Source organism: Vipera berus (assembly GCF_964194415.1).
Source record: "Vipera berus genome assembly, chromosome: 1".
NCBI lineage: Eukaryota > Metazoa > Chordata > Lepidosauria > Squamata > Viperidae > Vipera > Vipera berus.
In genome coordinates this window covers 317,742,944-317,760,660 of record NC_138202.1, presented here as the reverse complement: position 1 = coordinate 317,760,660, position 17,717 = coordinate 317,742,944, and positions in this window count along the sequence as shown.

Sequence of the window (17,717 nt, the reverse complement as noted above, 5' to 3'; positions counted from 1 at the left end):
AACATACATTTATGAATGTGATATAAATGGATTCTGACAAAACATTTACTTGAAAATCTCTTCTTCAGTAACAAAATCCCTGTTCAGTCTAGTATAGTCCTGGTCTCTAGAAGTGCCAAGAATGAATGTTGCCTTCTGTTGTGTGTGACATTGCTAAGTGTAGTGAAACCTAAATTCCAAAATATAATATAATGTATTATAATATTGGCATACTCTGTTCTTTGGCATCACTTGTGACACTTGTAGCATTTTCCCTTTCTTTTAGGAAAGAAACATAACATACAAGGTCAGTTGAATTGTTGCTATAGAAATGCACATCACTGTGTTACCAGCATTTGATTGGCAAACTCACTTCTGGTTCTTGATGTGTAACTTTCCAAGGTCACATTATTATAACATGTGTGAATCCTTTGGGGTGATGTGTTCACCTAAGCAGCACATGTTGAGGAAAAGCACTTGTAAGATCATCCAGTGTCCTGCTCTTTTCCTCCTCTCCACTCAAAAAGATTAATTGTCACCACTCATTGCTTTTTGTCTGCCAGGTTTTATCAAACACATCTAAAGGAGATGCCTGGCTAAACTGCCATAGCATGAGTAATTTGAATCAAGTAGAGGTTTGAGTTAAAATTTCCCTGTATTATTTGTTTCTGAATTTATTTTAAATCCTCAGGGCTTGTCATTAGATAGTTGGATGCCTTAACCTGCTCAGAGTGATAACTGGAGCTGAAAACAATTCATCCTTTATATAATAATGCTTTTCTGTCCTATGGCCTATTATAGTCAACAATGGACATTCAGGACTGCAAAACAATTCTGGAGCCCAGACTACTTAACCTGCTACCTCCTAGATATGTTGGGTTACAATTCTCATCTCTCTCACCTAGCTTTTGGTTGTAACACAGTGATAGTTATGTGTGGCAATAGAGGTCCCCATGATTGTAAAGGAGCCAGAATGGGAAAATTAATATAGCTCCAGCTATTTCATACAGTATCTTGCATCCGTATCCCCGCTTATTTCTCCATTATAATTCAACCAACTGGAATAGAACAGGAAGGTATGGGATTGTTGTGGTCATAATGGATGAATCCCTTCTGCACTTTTTCCTTCACTGTACCTTCTTACTATTCATCGGGGGTGGGGGGTGTTCATTCTTTTACTTAGAATATAGCTAGATCAGGTTGCAATCTCCTATCTAAAATGCAAGAATTCTCTTTTTCAGATATAAGCACCAATCTCCACAAACCCTTCTGTGGATGTTTTTATTTTACTCTGCACTCTTACTTTGTTTCATAAAGCTACTACCATCATTCAGACTGGACTATACTAGTCCCCCCTAACCTGATGCCATCCTGTTGATTGGGGATGAGGGTTCTTAGACAATGTGCATGATTGAGAGATTGTGGTAGGTGGGATCAGATATGTTAGCATACTCCAGGCTGCATTATAAATCACAAGTAGCTATCATAATCTCCCACTAGAACAGGCCTTTATTTAATGTGAGCAAGTTTAGTGGTAAACCAAGAGCCAGGAACTTGTGATTCACTAGGTCAGGGGTAGGCAACCTTGGCTCTTTTATGACTTGTGGACTTCAACACAATAGAAAGAAGAAAAGAAAATCTTCAACTTTTAAAAGGACAACTTTGGGACTTTTTCCTCATGGACAGTAACAAGGTTGAGAAATCCTTGGGAAAAAGAGAAGCTTATAACTATTCGACAAATATTCCAGAGAAGAAAAAGATTTTATTCCATGAAAACAAGCTGGAAGGAGTGACTTAAACAGGATAGATATTTATCAGTCTAATGTTTATAATTGAAACAAAGTCTTAATCTAAAGTTTAAAAATTTATTTTTCCTTTATATATGTTTAAGTAATTCTTAAAGTTTGTAAAATATTATTGAAAGTTTATTTGACAATATGTTAAGAGAAAGTTAAAGAAAAAGATGTATTAGCTTAAAGCAAAGTTTAGAGTTTTAAAAGATGTATACAAGAAGAAAAAAAATTATTCTATGAAGGTAACCTGAAGGGAGCGATCTAAATTTTATTGGTCTGAAAGTGAACTTTGAAGTATCTATGTTAAGAGGAAGTTAAAAAAAGATGTATTAGAATGTTTTGATTTTAGAAATGTTTTTAAAGAAAAGTTTAGTGTTTTAAAATGAATGAAAAAAAGTATTTTTTCCTTTAAGGTTAAAGAATCTGAAAGAAGATAGTGGTTTTTTTAAAATACAATTGGTGATAGTTCATAAAAATTAAGTGCAAATAGAAATACATATTTCCACAGCAAGGAAGATAAAGCAGAAATGGTTAAATTGATTGTTTTATTCAAAGAGGAGAATATATTTAATTGTGTTTTTTATTTGGATATCACTTCTGGATTTTGTGCTTGTGATGAAAAAAATGAAACTTTGACTTTGCTGATTAAATAGCTTTATTGTTATAGAAATGGCTAGTTATATACTAATGTGTAAAAATAAAAAAAATGAGACTAATGTTATCCTGTGCTGTGCTAAAAAGAGTCTGAAGTCAACACTTTTTTCTTCCCTTGTACCTCATATTTCCTTTTCCCCTCTCTTTTTCTTTCCCTTAATTTCTTATTTTTATTTTTATTTGTATTTTATACATTATACATTGATACATTGATAAAGATGAATTTTGCGTATTTTAAAATATTGAAAGAATTTCATCAGTTTGCTTAGTTTAATCCTCCAAAACATCCTATGCAAACCAAAAGACTCAGCAGCCCTAGAAGAAAAAACAGGAGTCATCTACAACAATGTAAGGACTATAACAGTCACTATATAGGACAAAGAGGCAGAAGGCTAGCAGAATACACCCATTGTCATGATTCCAACATATGAAACCCTTCAAAAGAGGCATTGTTTACCTTAAAGAATCTTTTATTCAAAAAACAAAGTATCGGCACTACATAGTTGAACCCAAAAACTAAATTCCCCTCCCCTGGATACAAAGTAACAAAGTATAATTCCCACCTCCAATAAATAGTCATAAATCACATACCCCAATTAGCTTCAAGCATGGGCTTCCTCCCCAGCTCTCCAGCCCACCAAAACACTATCAGCTCTGGGGCCAATGTCCTTGGATTCCCATGGCCGAGTATTTATTGGTATGACTAGCTGGATTCTCATGCCTATCCCCCCTCCCAGTATCAACTAATTCTAAAGGCAAAGAGAAAATGGCTGCATTTTCATCTGTTGTCAAACCAAGAACATCCGATATTAGCAGCATTGACACCCATGAGCACCAACTGACCCTCAGAACACATGACAAAAGCTCTTTAATTTCACAACACATGGACAGACTCAACCGTAGTTTCAACTGGGAAACTGAGAACATTCTAGATCAAGCCAAGTTCAAAAAATGCCAGAGAATTTCTGGAGGTCCTGAAACCACACCTAACATCTCCTCCTGAAGACCCCAGTGTGGAACATCAGAGATCTGCAGGAATAATGACTCAAGACAAAGCAAATACATTCCAGGAGAAAATATATACAGTGCTGTGACAGATTCAAATGACAATTGTCTTAAATCATGATGAGATTAAAAACAATTCTGATAACATAAATGAACATACTTTTAACTAAACTCACAATTAAACAATGCTCAAAATATAAAGATAAAGAATGAACAAATAAATCAGACAATAGAACATAAATCAGAGGAAAATGACTTAAATATGAAAGCTACAAATGAAGAGAACTACAACTTAATACAAGCAAAAGAAAATCTGCAAAGTTTTGCTGCAACAAAGGAAATAAAAAAGATGTTTTATTTTCCAGGACTTAAAAACAAACTTGAGGACAAAAAAAGAAGATTTAATAAAATGGATTAAAGAGCTGTCAGGAGAATCATTAAAGCATGAGAGACAAAAAATGAATATTCTACTCAATTTGTCTTTTTTTATCCCCAACAATATCTACAAAAATACAACCTGGCAAGCTAAACTGACTGATTTGGAAAGCAACCTGGAAAAAGAAAAAGATTAGAATTAGATTTAAGATATGTAATTCAATGTACCAGATGGAATACTATATGACTAAACATCTGTTTGAATACAGTTAAAAAATATAAAGTTTGGATATAAAAAGGCCCTATAGTAAGAATGCTAGATGGTGTGTTATATGATTAAATACTTGTTTGAGCATGGTTAAAAGAATAGATAAAGTCTGAACATAAAGGGGCCCTATAGCAAGAGGGATAAGATATATAAGTAGTATAATATTTTTATAATATATGAAATGTAAAAATATTGAGATGGTATATTTGAATGAAAAGTTTGGATATTCAAAAGTAATGAATTTTGAGAAAATTATGACTGATAAGAGTGGTTTCAATACTGAGGGGAAATAAAGCTTAAATAAGAATCTTGAAAACAGGACATATAATGACTTAATAAGATAACTTCTATAAATATAATTGAAACATAAGCTGATTAAAAAAGATGTTATATGTTGATGTTATTGTTATATGTATAAATACTAGAAAAATGTTTATACCCAACTCTGTTTGTATTGAAAGTATTAAGAATTATATTTGTTTAATGTAGACAAAAGGAGAATATTACTGGAAGAAGAGAGGATCAAGGAAATATATTAACTAACATATTGATCAGCTATAGAAAATAATTATTATTGATTGTTTTTAAATATATGAACCCAGACAACACATTGTTCATTAAGCACTAAAGATTGTTATTGTAAAAAATTAATAAAATATATTAAAAAAGAAAAGAAAATATTTCTCATCCAACTGATATTGGCCCCATAAAAAAATATTGCTTGTTCTCTGACAACAGAACAATCACTACCATAAATACAATTTTATGTTAGATTTCTGCCCTAAAATACACATACTGATAGGTGTCTATCTGCACCACCTGGCTCTCAGTCCTCCTGCTACTCTCCTTGCCTGATAAATGAAAGTCATCCTCAAACTATGTTGTTCTTCCAATTATTTCCTTTAATACATACTTAAGAATCAAAAGTTGCTATTCTCTTCAGCTAGAGTGTCTGCCAGTAATTCAATTAAGCTGTCAACACCTCAGTTGAAGAACATCAATAGAATGGAGCAAGACTAATTGTCATATATACATTCGCATGCATGTAGAATACTCATAAACATACCTTGTCTTGTTTAATCATGTTCCCTTAGCAAAATGCTGGAGTCAGTTAGCTTTTGTTCCATTGTCATATTCTTCTCAGAAAAAGCTACACGGTCCCCACATGGCCGTAACTGAAACAGGACTCAGCCCTATGAGTAGTATTAGTATGCACAACTTTAAAAAACCATGGTTTCATTATTATTGCTATCTTTTGAAATCCAGATATGGGGAAACCTGATCATCAACCATGGTCTTCCCTCTACAGAATGAACAACTTGCCCACATCATTAATGTACTTGGAGGGGAAAAAATATAATCTATAAGGCATCCCAGGCACACATGTGTGAATATTTAAAGACACAGATACAAATCTTTGTACTGTTTTATTTCATTTTTTAATATTATTTATATTTATAATCTGTTTTCCCCTCAAAGAGTTTTAAGAAGGCACAGTTGCTGCTTCCTTAAGATAGGAATGCAGAGCTGATAGCCAACCAAAGATATAATTTTACATTCTGAAGCTCCAAGACCTTCAAAATCAAATGCAATTGCTTGAGTACCACATCAGTTAAATGACAGCAAAAATAATCTGTGATACAGGAATGATAGGAACTGGTGAAATCAGGCTGTAAAGCTCTGTATATATAAAACATCAAAGAAAATTGGAATACACAACATTTCACACAACATAACGCTGATGATACCCAACTTTTTTTCTCCACCCCGAACCAACCCAGCGATGCCCTCGCCGTGATGTCCCGTTGCCTGGAGGCGGTCCAGGTCTGGATGGGAAGAAACAGGCTTCGTCTCAATCCTGCCAAGACTGAGTGGCTTTGCATACCGGCATCTCGGGCTAACCAAACTATTCCACCTTTAATGATGGGGGGTGAGGTGTTACCCCCCATTGATAGGGCTCGCAACTTAGGCAACCTCCTGGACTCACGGCTCAATTTTGAAGATCATATATGAACCGTGACCAGGGGAGCTTTTGCCCAGGTTCGCCTGGTGCGCCAGTTACGACCCTACCTGGACCGAGATGCCCTACGCACAGTCACTCATGTGCTCGTCACCTCCCGTTTAGACTATTGCAATGCTCTCTACATGGGGCTGCCCTTGAGGACCATTCGGAGACTACAACTGGTGCAGAATGCGGCCGCGCGAGTTGTGATGGGGGTTTCCCGATACTCCCATGTAACACCTCTACTCCGTGAGTTGCATTGGCTTCCGGTTGCCCTCCAGGTGAGATTCAAAGTGCTGGTGATGACCTATAAAGCCCTAAATGGCTTGGGTCCGGGATATTTGAGGGAACACCTGCTGCCAGCATCAAGTTCCCTTCGTCCAGTGCGCTCGCAGAGGGAGGGTCTTCTCAGGGTGCCGCCGGTAAAAGATTGCCGGCGAATAACACCCAGGGAGAGGGCCTTTTCTGTGGGTGTGCCTGCCCTCTGGAACCAGCTGCCCGTAGAGCTCAAGACTGCCCCTGACCTACGCTTATTCCGCCGGGACCTGAAGACTTGGCTCTTTGAGCTCTCTGACCCAGGCTGAGAATTTTAACTGGGGTTTTATTTTCAGGGATAATTTAATCTTTTAATTCTCTTTTAACTTTGTATTTTATATTGATGTGATTTTAAAATGCCCTGTAAACCGCCCTGAGTCCTTTGGGAAAGGGCGGTATATAAATCTAATAAAATCTAAAATCTAAATAACAAGGACTGCACTTGCCCATTGAACGCTGTGCCAAAAGTCAAATTGGGAAAATACAAAGAGAAGGTTGAGCCAGGACACAAACTAACTTTGGTGTATTTAATTGTAATAAACATTAATTCTATAGTTATTTAATTGCTTCCAGTTTATGTACAAATTCCCCCGTTCTTCACCAGTACAAGATTTTCTGTTTTTTTCTAATCCTCCTACTGAAGATTCTACTCCTTTAAGAGGAGAAGGGCTAAATCTACAGTTTTCAGACTGTAATGCCTATGTCCTATTGCTAGTAGTTTAGTAATTTTACAACCATAGTTGCAAAATTTGGGAAAAAATATGAGCTTCATGACTTTTCCTCCTTAAAACTTCAGTTTTATCTCTTAGGTGTAGATTATCTTTTACACGTAGATTTTTGCAAACACTCTTGGTATTAACCTTGGCATGTGAATCTAATGTAAGTACCTAAAATCACTAGTACAGTAATCTGAGCTGCATAGCCTATGAGGCGCCAAAATTGGGAATCCATTTTACACCCTACCTCTGAGGAGTATTTTTGAGTACATAGGAATGTTCCATATTGTCACTTAATACTTCTTTGGATTCTGTGATTAAACACGTGATCTACTTATGTACGTTGATCCCAGCACCGCCCTTGGGTTTCAGGACTTGGCATTTTCTACTGAATCTGTGATGGAGTTTCTTGGTCTTCCAGATTATCAGGATGAAATAATGGGAGTGATTTCCTTAAGACCTATAACAAAGTGTTTGATTATGTTTATCTAGCCTAATTTGTAGAGGCAAATCAGATTATATATTGAGGTAACTAGAATGTGATGCTTCCTTAAAAGAAGCCCTCAATGGAACTTACCTGTCAGAATGTATCAGGTTGCAGTGGGAATCTTAGCTGTGAAAAAAAGAATTCCTTTCTTTAAAAATCCTAGCATATCCATGTTTGCTTTGGAACAAATAAGAGGCCATAGCAAACTGAAGCCACTCCAGATTGGGTCACAATCACACAAATGAAAGCAAAGTGGGTGGAGGTTGCTTTCAGGCGGGATGCATTTGTCAGTACACGAATGCTTTCATAAATATAATGTGAAATATTGTTTTAAAGCATATTGCTAACAAAAACTGGGATGGAATTTAAGTCATAAGTTTGCAGGGTGATTTTTCTGGAAAGGGCAGCTTTTGGCTAGTCATGCCATTAAACAAAGAGAAGTATCCAGGCAACTGGGCTTTTAGGAAAATAAAATTATATCCAAAAATCCAAGGAACCACAAGTATCCTTTGGCATCCTGGTGCCTTTATTTGTGCAGGGATGTGAAAAAGTAGTCGCAAGGTAGCAATAGCACTTAGACTTATATACCTCTTCCTAGTGCTCATAAATGGGCACTTAGCAATTTAAGAAAAATATGTCTTTATGAGTGAGTCAGTCAATGAGATATACCTATAAGGCAAGATGAAAAATATTCCAGGGAGTACGAAAAATTGAAGCCTATGTACAGCAGGTCCTCAGTTAACAACAAGTCACTTAAAAACTGTTTGAACAAATTTTAAAAAAATTACTTACAACAAATTATCAAAGTTCCAACAGTTGAACATACCCCCCCCCAGTCATGTGATTGCATTTCAGGCACTTGGCAACCAGCTCACACTTACAACTGGTTGCAGCATTCTGCGATTACATGCGACATTTGCTTCTGATGTTTTTTGCCAGTTTCCAACAAAAAAAAGGCCCATGTGGCAGAATAGATTTGCTTAACAACCATGAATCGCTTCACAATTGTCATAGAAATGGTCATAAAACTAAGTCAAGTCAAATGATAGCCTGCTTCATGAGTGCAATGACTTACAACCAAAATTCTGGGCCCAATTGAGGTTGTTAAGTGAGGACTACATGTATGCTGATTAGACATATGAAAAATACACAGTTGGATTTCGAGAAGAAAGAAAAAAAAATAGAGAGGGAGTCAAGATTTAACATCACCGTAATAGTTCTGTGTGTGAACTCCTTCCTAGCTTAATTTTGTATTATTAATTACTAGTACTTTAAAAAATCTTGTTGACACATCAAGAGGAGAAAAAAAAATTCTTATTGTGATGTTAAAATTAGGGGGTGCTAGGGCTAAGTAATTTATGAGGAAAATTAGATGGGGGACAGGATAGTTTATCCCCTCCTCCATATAATTCCACTGTACTTATCAATTTCAGCTGCTATAAAGTGAAATAAAAGGAAATAAAATCCAATTTGGGATCTCCCATATCACGTGAGGTGAGGCCAGGTTTCAGAGACTCTCAATATTTCAAATTTTGTTATTGCTTCAAAAACAGAATGGCTTATGACAGCACAGGGTCAGTGAGCGTAAGTGTATATATGTGTATGCAATGAAATATTATGAGAAGCTGTCATAAAAATATGATCAGAATAAAATTACATCTAGATAAATAAACAAGTGAAATTAATGGAAAGACCCTTACAGATATATGAACTCCATTTCTGGATTGAGAACATTTGTAAATTCAAGGAGCAGCTAGACTGAAATACGTACAGTTAGCCATAAAAAATCCAGATGATGGATGATGTACATTTAAAAAAAAACATTTCAGGTTTTATAAGGGGAGAAATTGAACTAAGAGAGAGAGAGAGATTTCATTTATTCTAACAGAAAAGCAGACATTAAGATCTGCGGGGTCTATGGCAGTAATGCAAAGATATTGCTTGGAGAAAGAAGAGGGCAGAATTTTGAGGATCTTATTTCTTAAGCCTGGAGCAGACTTGTTTAGTAATAGTTGCACAGAGCCTTAAAAAAAAAAGAAAGATTCAGACACCTCTATTGTAGTTTGAGAGCTTGTTGCTGAATTAGAACAATGAGATCTTGAAGGTTTGAGAGACTTAAAAAGAGTCTGAGGCTTGCCTGAAGCCTGGAAATCATGGCTTATTAATAAGCCTTTCTTTTAAATATATATATTTTAGGACATCACTCAAACCTGATGACTATCAAAATTAAGTCAAACTTTGTGTTAATTCTAATTTTTACTTGATTGTCCATTCTGCTTCTAACTATGTATTGTACTTTGCCTTATAATATAAACATTTCAAAGGATGCTTCAATTGATATTAAGTCCACAATCTAGGATACAGCTTCACTGCCTGTGTTGCTAAGAATAGGAATGACAATCTTGGCCATTCATTTACTGCATTGTCCCCTAACCACTTTCAGCACTTCTATCAAAATACTCTTGAGGTTAAAATCTGGAAGATGGTTTTAATTTTGCTTCATTTTCCTGAAGGGAGTGGGAAGGGGCAAAGGTTACTTTATTCATGAGAGCTCTTATTACAGTACGGTATATGAGCACAAATGCTGTTGACATCGTTGGAAAATAATCTGTGATGCAGAGTGCAACACAATGAAGCATAAATTGAACAGATTGCATGATAAGATAAACAGCTGGTCGAAATGGTAAGAGCAGATTCACTAACAGAGCATGACTGAATAGAGCAAAGAGAGCAATGATAGTTGCAAATGTAATATATATTATGTTACATTATTTTATAGTACGATATCATTGAATGCCTAAGTGGCAAAGATAACCAAAATTAAAAATATTCATTGTTCATCCTAGATGAAATTAATCATATTGATGAGTTGCCACATATGATCTTCCTCTTGAATTTCCACTGGAGGATAGCAGTAGCAATAACAATAGCACTTAGACTTATTTACCGCTTCACAGTGCTTTACAGCCCTCTTTAAGCAGTTTACAGAGTCAGCATATTGCCCCCCCCCCCAACAATCTGGGCCCTCATTTTACTGACCTCGAAAGGATGGAAGACTGAGTCAACCTTGAGCCAATCAGGATCAAACTGCTGGCAGTTGGCAGAATTAGCCTGCAATACTGCATTTTAATCACTGCACCAACACAAATGGACCTATGAAATTCACACAACTTATCCTGGCCCACCAAGACCTGTTCGGTGGCAATGATGTGCTGAAAAAATATGCCTGTAATCTCATTATGGTATTAAAATTCAACTATCAGTCCAAATGGTGTTTCCAGACACTTGTAAAAAGGCTGCCATCCTATTCCTGTTTTAGACCAAAATAGCATAGACTGTGTGTGGAAAGGATACAGTAGTTTGTTATTGCATTTTTTTTCTTGATCTAAACAAAAACTGAGAAATGAAGAAGCTGGTAAGTTTAGCAGACTTCTTAATTTAGGAAAATAAAGATTATTTTCTCAGGTTTTCCATTTCAGCAATACCTGTGACATTTCAACACACTTGTGATTTGATTTGTTTGAAATAATGTGCTTCAGGCTGGCAATTTTTCTGTAAGAATAGTGCTGGATAGTGAAGTCTTATTCCATGAAGATAATCTAGAGAAAATGGAATAAAATATCATAATGAGCAGACCTCCTAGGGGTTGTGTGTCTGGAAAGCATCACTGTAGCAGGAGATTTAGAGTGCTGCTGAGGAAGAAATGTGCTGATGAAGTGATAAAAATGCTTTTGACATAACAAAACTAGTTTTATTTAATATGACACAGAATATTGATGAGGATTCAGTTATGACCATGAAATGCATACAAGTCAGAATGTTTAAGAAACAGCTGAGTGAGCTCCAGGTGACAAACATCTGGAATGACTCGGTAAGACATGGGTTCATTCTGCTATTAAGAATGGCAAAGCACCAGCCACTATATGTTTTGGCGGGGCTGTCCCCCTAGGGGCTATAAGCTATTTCTAAGAATTCTGTTATGATAGAACAGAACAGAACAGAACAGAACAGAACAGAACAGAACAGAACAGAACAGAATAGAATAGAATAGAATATCAGAGTTGGAAGGGATCTTGAAGGTCTTATAGTCCAACCCCCAGTTTTGGCAGGAAACCCTATACCATTTCAGACAAATGGTTGTCCAATCTCTTCTTAAAAACTTCCAGTGTTGGAGCACCCACAATTTCTGGAGGCAAGTTATTCCACTGATTAATTGTTCTGTCAAGAAATTTCTTCTTAATTCTGGGCTGCTTCTCTTCTTGATTAGTTTCCATCCATAGCTACTTTCTTTAATATATTTTATTAATGTTTTAACATAATCACCTTAATATTTGGTAAACAGCGTGTTGTCTGGGCTTATATTTAAAAACAACCAATAACAATTAATTTCTATAATTCCATAATCCACATAGTAGCTTTCTTTGATTTTCTCTTCTTCCAATAATATTCTCTTTTATCAATCTTGACTTAGTACATTTCTTAGTATTTTGATAATAATTGAATATAAATATTTTTATAGTATTTCTACAAGTAACAACCACATCAATATAAAGCTTCTTTTCTAATTGATCATCTTAATTACCTTGTCATAAATCTTGTTTTCAGAGTTCTTATTTAATTTGTTTTCCCCGCAATGTTCAAAACATTCTTACCAGTTAATTTCACTTAGTATTTAAATCTTTTTTCCTCTTACGAGCCATCCCAACAATTTTACATTTCTCATATCTTAAAACAAAAACAAAAAAAGAAGAAAAAAAGGAAATAGTATACTACTTGAGAAACATGTCCCTCTTAAGCTAAAATACATTTATATCCAGACTTTTTCTACTCTTTTAAACCATATTCAAACAAATGTTTAATTTTTAAATATTCCATCTAATAAATCCAATCATCTAATCTTTTAAATCAATTAAAAACATTCTTATCAATTGAAATTTTCTAAAAATCAATTACACTTAAGTATCTGAAACATTTCCCTCATATGAACCATCCCAACATTTTTATATTTCTCATATCATAAAAAAATACTACATTTCTTGAGGGGGCCATCCCTCTTAAACTAAAATTCATTTATATCCAGAATTTTCTTTAACCATAGTCAAACAGGTGTTTAATCTTTACATATTCTATCTGATAAGTCCCATCATCTAATTTCTTGATTCTAACTTTATCCTTTTTTCTTTTCTTTTCTTTTTCTTTTTTTTTTTGGCAAACATCTTTCCTAATCAGTATACTCCGCTGGACCAGAAGGTCTTCCCATAGTCTTATAGATGTTGTTGTAGGTACAAGAGACAAGTCAAGTAAGATGTTTTTGTACGAATGTTTCACCCCTTTGTATTCATTCAAAATCTTTTTCTTTCTTTCTCTCTTAATTTCTCTTATAATTTTTTGTCTCTCAAGTTCTCATAGTTCTCCTGACAGCTCTACAATCCATTTTGTCAAATCTTTTTTCCTGTCCTCAGAAAATCTTGCAATCTTGAAGTGTAAGTTATCTTTTCCATGTCTGATATTTCCTGCAAGTTTTTCTCTGCCTGGGTTAAGTCATTATTCCTTCCATTGTTGGGTTCCATCTTTAAATCTCTTTCCTCTGGGTTATGTTCAGTTGTCTGCTTTATTTGATTGCTCTCTTTTTATTTTCTGAGAGTTTTTTATTGTGAGGTTAAATTAAAGATGTGTTCATTTATATTTTCAAAGTTGTTTTTAATTTTCTCGTGGTTTGAAGTCATTAACATTTGTATTAGTTGCAGCATAGCATACATTTCCTCCTGGAAAGTACTTATTTTTTCTTGATATATTCTTTCTGCAGATCTGCACTCTATCAGCTCTGCTGGTTCTACTGTCCATTGCTTTCTTTCCACTGCTGACAAGACAAACCCAGCCCGGCCACATGCAAAACAGCTGTCAGCTACGCCATGCCTTCTTCCTGAGGCTGTGCATGCCCTTCCTTCTCCAAATCACACATGACTTTCCTGTTGTGCTTTGGAAGGCTTCTGAGGCCTTTCAAAAGTTCACAAGAAGGCCATGCATGACCTGAAGAAGGGAAGGTGCAACTTCCTTTGAGCTTCTGAAAAGCCTTCTAAAGCCTGGAGATAAAGCCATGTTTTATTTGAGAAGGGTACCACAAGCTCTGGAAGAAGGTCTGGCACCACCAGAAGCTGCCTTGCATAGGACTGAGTCTGGCATGCTGGGGGAAGCAAGGACATGGAACACCAGTTGATGGGGACAATTGAGGGTTTGTGCTGTGGAACTGTAATGGCAGGCTATGGCACAAGGCTTGAGGCAGCACTCCTTGCAGTACTGGTGATGCTGGGGCCTAAATAGAAGCTGGGGGTGGGGGTGGATGGTTGAGACTGCTGAAAATCCCAGAACTCTACTTCAGCCTCTTACTAAGGTTCAGGGCTGGGAGCAATCAAGCCAAGAATGAGGTGGATTGGGGTGGATTCTCTCGCAATGATTGGTGGTATATGGTTAACAATGACAATGGAGAATGCCAGGATTTCATCAATAAACAATGCAATTATGTGACATCAGGCTTTATGGCTGCATTACTTAGTGCATTACTTTACTTTATGGCTGCATTACCTAGGCCCAATTACTGTTAACTGAGGACCACCTATATAGGTTCACTCCTGTCAAAGGACATCATTGTTGAACTTTGCTTAGGGTATCACTTGGCCTTAATCTGGCTCTGATACTCCCTGTTGTCCATCTGTCCAGATATCTGAAGATTAAGCTGCCATCCCTGAGCCTGACCCCAAGTACTGTCATCTGTCACTCCACTGGAGAAAGGAAAAAGTCTTTACTGTATGTTTCCATAGAGTTGAAAGGAACCAAATCTTTTATCTTCAGCTTTGTATCCAAAGCAGAACGAGACATGGGTGAAATTAACCTGGATGCTTGGCTTTCTCATCTCCCAGCCCCAAGTGGCTTAATGAGGACCAGTGCTGATTCATTGCTGATGCTGTTAAGAAATGTAAAATGTATTCTATAAATATTAAATGAAAATATGTTTCTAATAGCCAAGATCTCTTTATTTATTTAGTGGCCACAATTGTGCAATTCCATGCACATAAAATGTCAAAAGAAGATACTGTGTTCTTGGTGTTCACTTGGGCATATTTTACAGGCATCCTTTTAAAGAAAAATAATTTTACACACATGTACAGGCATTTTTTAAGAAAAATAATTTCACACACACATACTCTGTGTGTGTGTGTGCAAGAGAGAGAGTGAGAGAAAGAGATTGTTTTTCTTTAAAAACATGCCTATAAAATAAATAATAATAATAAAAGAAATAGGACATGGTGTCTTTTTTGACATTTTATATGCATGGAATTTATATATAACATATGAAAGTATGACCTATTACATAATTTTAGTAAGATTTGAAACATAACATACAGTCCAAAGCACTATGGAAAGATGAACTATAAAAGTTATGGTTTGGGGAGTCCTTAACTAGCTGGGGCTTTGGGAATAGTGTTAATGCATCAGTAAAAAAATATTGGCATTACTTGGATAAATATCTAACTTTTAACTTTTAATTTTTCTTCATGGGCAGCTTGGTTTCCTTCATGGACTGCATTTTACCTGAAAGCAGCTGCTGTAGCTGAATCAGTTCTTTATTTTGTCACTATCTCTGTCACACATACATATAATGGATGCAAGGGCATCCATGGAGAGAGGGAGGATCAAAAAGTCAAGAGGCTGCTAGTGCTACAATTGCCTGCTCCTTCTTTCTGTGCACTGCTTTCTAAACAAGGGGCAGGGCTCTGATAGTCTTTTCTCTTGACTAAGGTGAGGAAGGCATTCAGTTGACCATCACTGCAATACATTTGTGTTCCTGAAGAAATCACAAGTATTATGTCAGCTGCTTTGGGTTCAGAACCCAGATATATTGAGCTGCAGCTTCCAATATCACAATGGGATATATAGTAAGTGATGCATTAGCTAACTTCATGGCTGGATTACTTTGATGGGTTTGACGCACAGTGGCCTCTGTAACTGGCCTAGAGGTTGCTGCCGGCATAAAAGGTGGCAACTAGGCTAAACCAAGTATAACCTTGCAAAGACGTATTTCCTCTTTAAGGAGCTGCGTGTTGTGACTCAGGGCCAGCCGGTGGGCCCGGCAGCCGGCTCAGATGTATCGGATGACTCAGATGAGGGGGAGGAGGAGGGTGTGGAAGACGAACCGGCTGATGATGGCTTGCAGGCTTGGCAGAGCCCTCAGCCGGGGCCCTCTTCTCAGCTGCGTGAGCCCGATAGTGCGGAGGATGATGACCCACAGCTGGCCCTGTTCAAGGACGCCCGACGCAGGAGGCAGTCGAGCAGGACTAAGCAGAAAAAGGCTGCGGGTCTCCTCGGGAGGAGGCACAGGGAGACCACGCCCTGAACTCTAAATAAAAGGAGTGTTTGGGGAGGGGCTGGTTGCTGAAAGCAACCCTTCCGCTTGAGGATTCAAGTTCCTGTGCTTTTGGTTTCTTGTTCTGTTGTTTTGCTTGTGAATTAAACTTGGCAGACGCTTTGCAGCCTCAGACGCTCTCCAGTCTCTATTGCTTGAACAGGGGTTTGCCTTATTACAAGGCCGGTAGTTGGCTGGTTCAGAACAGTTTGCTTTCAGCCTCCCACCCCTTACTACTACGATGGAGCAGCTTCTTGCCGAGAATGCTCAGCTCACCCAGCAACTCACTTTGCTGGCAGCTCAGGTGGCTCAACTGCAAGCTCAGGTACATGCTGCACCCCCACCCAGGAGGAAATGTCAGATAGCTATGCCGGATAAATTTGCTGGCAATCCAGAACTGTTTCCTGCCTTCCTGGGACAATGCCAGCTTTTTATCAGCGTGAGAGCAGCTGATTTCCCCACTGACCGAGATAAGGTGGGATTCGTGTTGAGCCTTCTGTCGGGGGATGCAGCTCGTTGGGGCACGCCTCTGCTGGCACAGCCTAGCCCTTTGTTGGATAACTTTGGGGGGTTTTGTGACCATATGCGCCTCATGTACGAGGACCCGATTAAGGCGCAGACTGCCACCCGACGCCTGAAAGCTTTGAGGCAGGGTCAGCGCCCCCTACAGGCCTATATCAGCGATTTCCAGCTGCTTAGCCAGGATTCCGCCTGGAATGAGGCTGCGCTCGTGGATGCCTTCCAGGATGGCTTGTCAGAGGAGATGTTGGATGAGCTGGCCCGCGTGGACATTCCCTCAGACCTGAATGGGCTGATCCATCTTTGTCTGCGGATCGATGCCCGGCTGCAGCAGCGAAAGAGTCGCCGTGCCACCCCACAGACCCCTGCCGCCCCTGTTGAGCGTGTGCCCCCAGTCCAGAGGGAGGAGCCAATGGAGCTGGGTGCCGCCCGGTCCCGTCTATCGGTGACGGAAATGGACAGACGACGATCGGGGGGGTTGTGTTTTTACTGTGGGGACCCTGGACATTTGGCTGCTTCTTGCCCAAAGAAGCGTCAGCGGGCATCAGTGACCAAGCCGGCCCCGAGAAAGTCCCCTGCTTTGCTGTCGGGAAACGGCCCGAGCCCGATCTAGACGGTGTGATAGATCGGGCGACCCACCACGACCACGCCGAGCGACGCCATTCCGACGGTGCCTGTGAACCTCCACGGCATTTGATTTTGGAGGCACGTCTGATCCTTCCTGGCAAGCCAGAGGGGATTCCGGTCCATGCCTTAATTGACTCTGGGGCTACCACTAACTTCATGGACTCGGCCTTCGTGGCCAAATGGGCTGTTCCCCAGTGTCCGGTGGATCCGCCCATGCTAGTGGAGACTATTGATGGTCGAGTGCTCCTGTCCGGGCCTATTACGGCCGCCACGCAACCAGTGTGTATGGCCATCAGTTCCCATGTGGAGGCCATTCAGTTCTACATCACTTCGGATCTGCACTTCCCCGTGGTCTTGGGACTGGCGTGGCTCCGGGCGCATGATCCACAGATCTATTGGTCTCAGAACTTGGTCACCTTCCCAAGTTTGCAGTGCGTGGACCACACCCGCCATATCTGTGCCGGCCAGGTGGAGGGTTCCTCAGGGGTTTCCTTGCCTCCCGAACTGTCCGACTTTGCTGATGTGTTCAGCGAGTCAGAGGCGGACCAATTACCCCCGCACAGGCCCTATGACTGT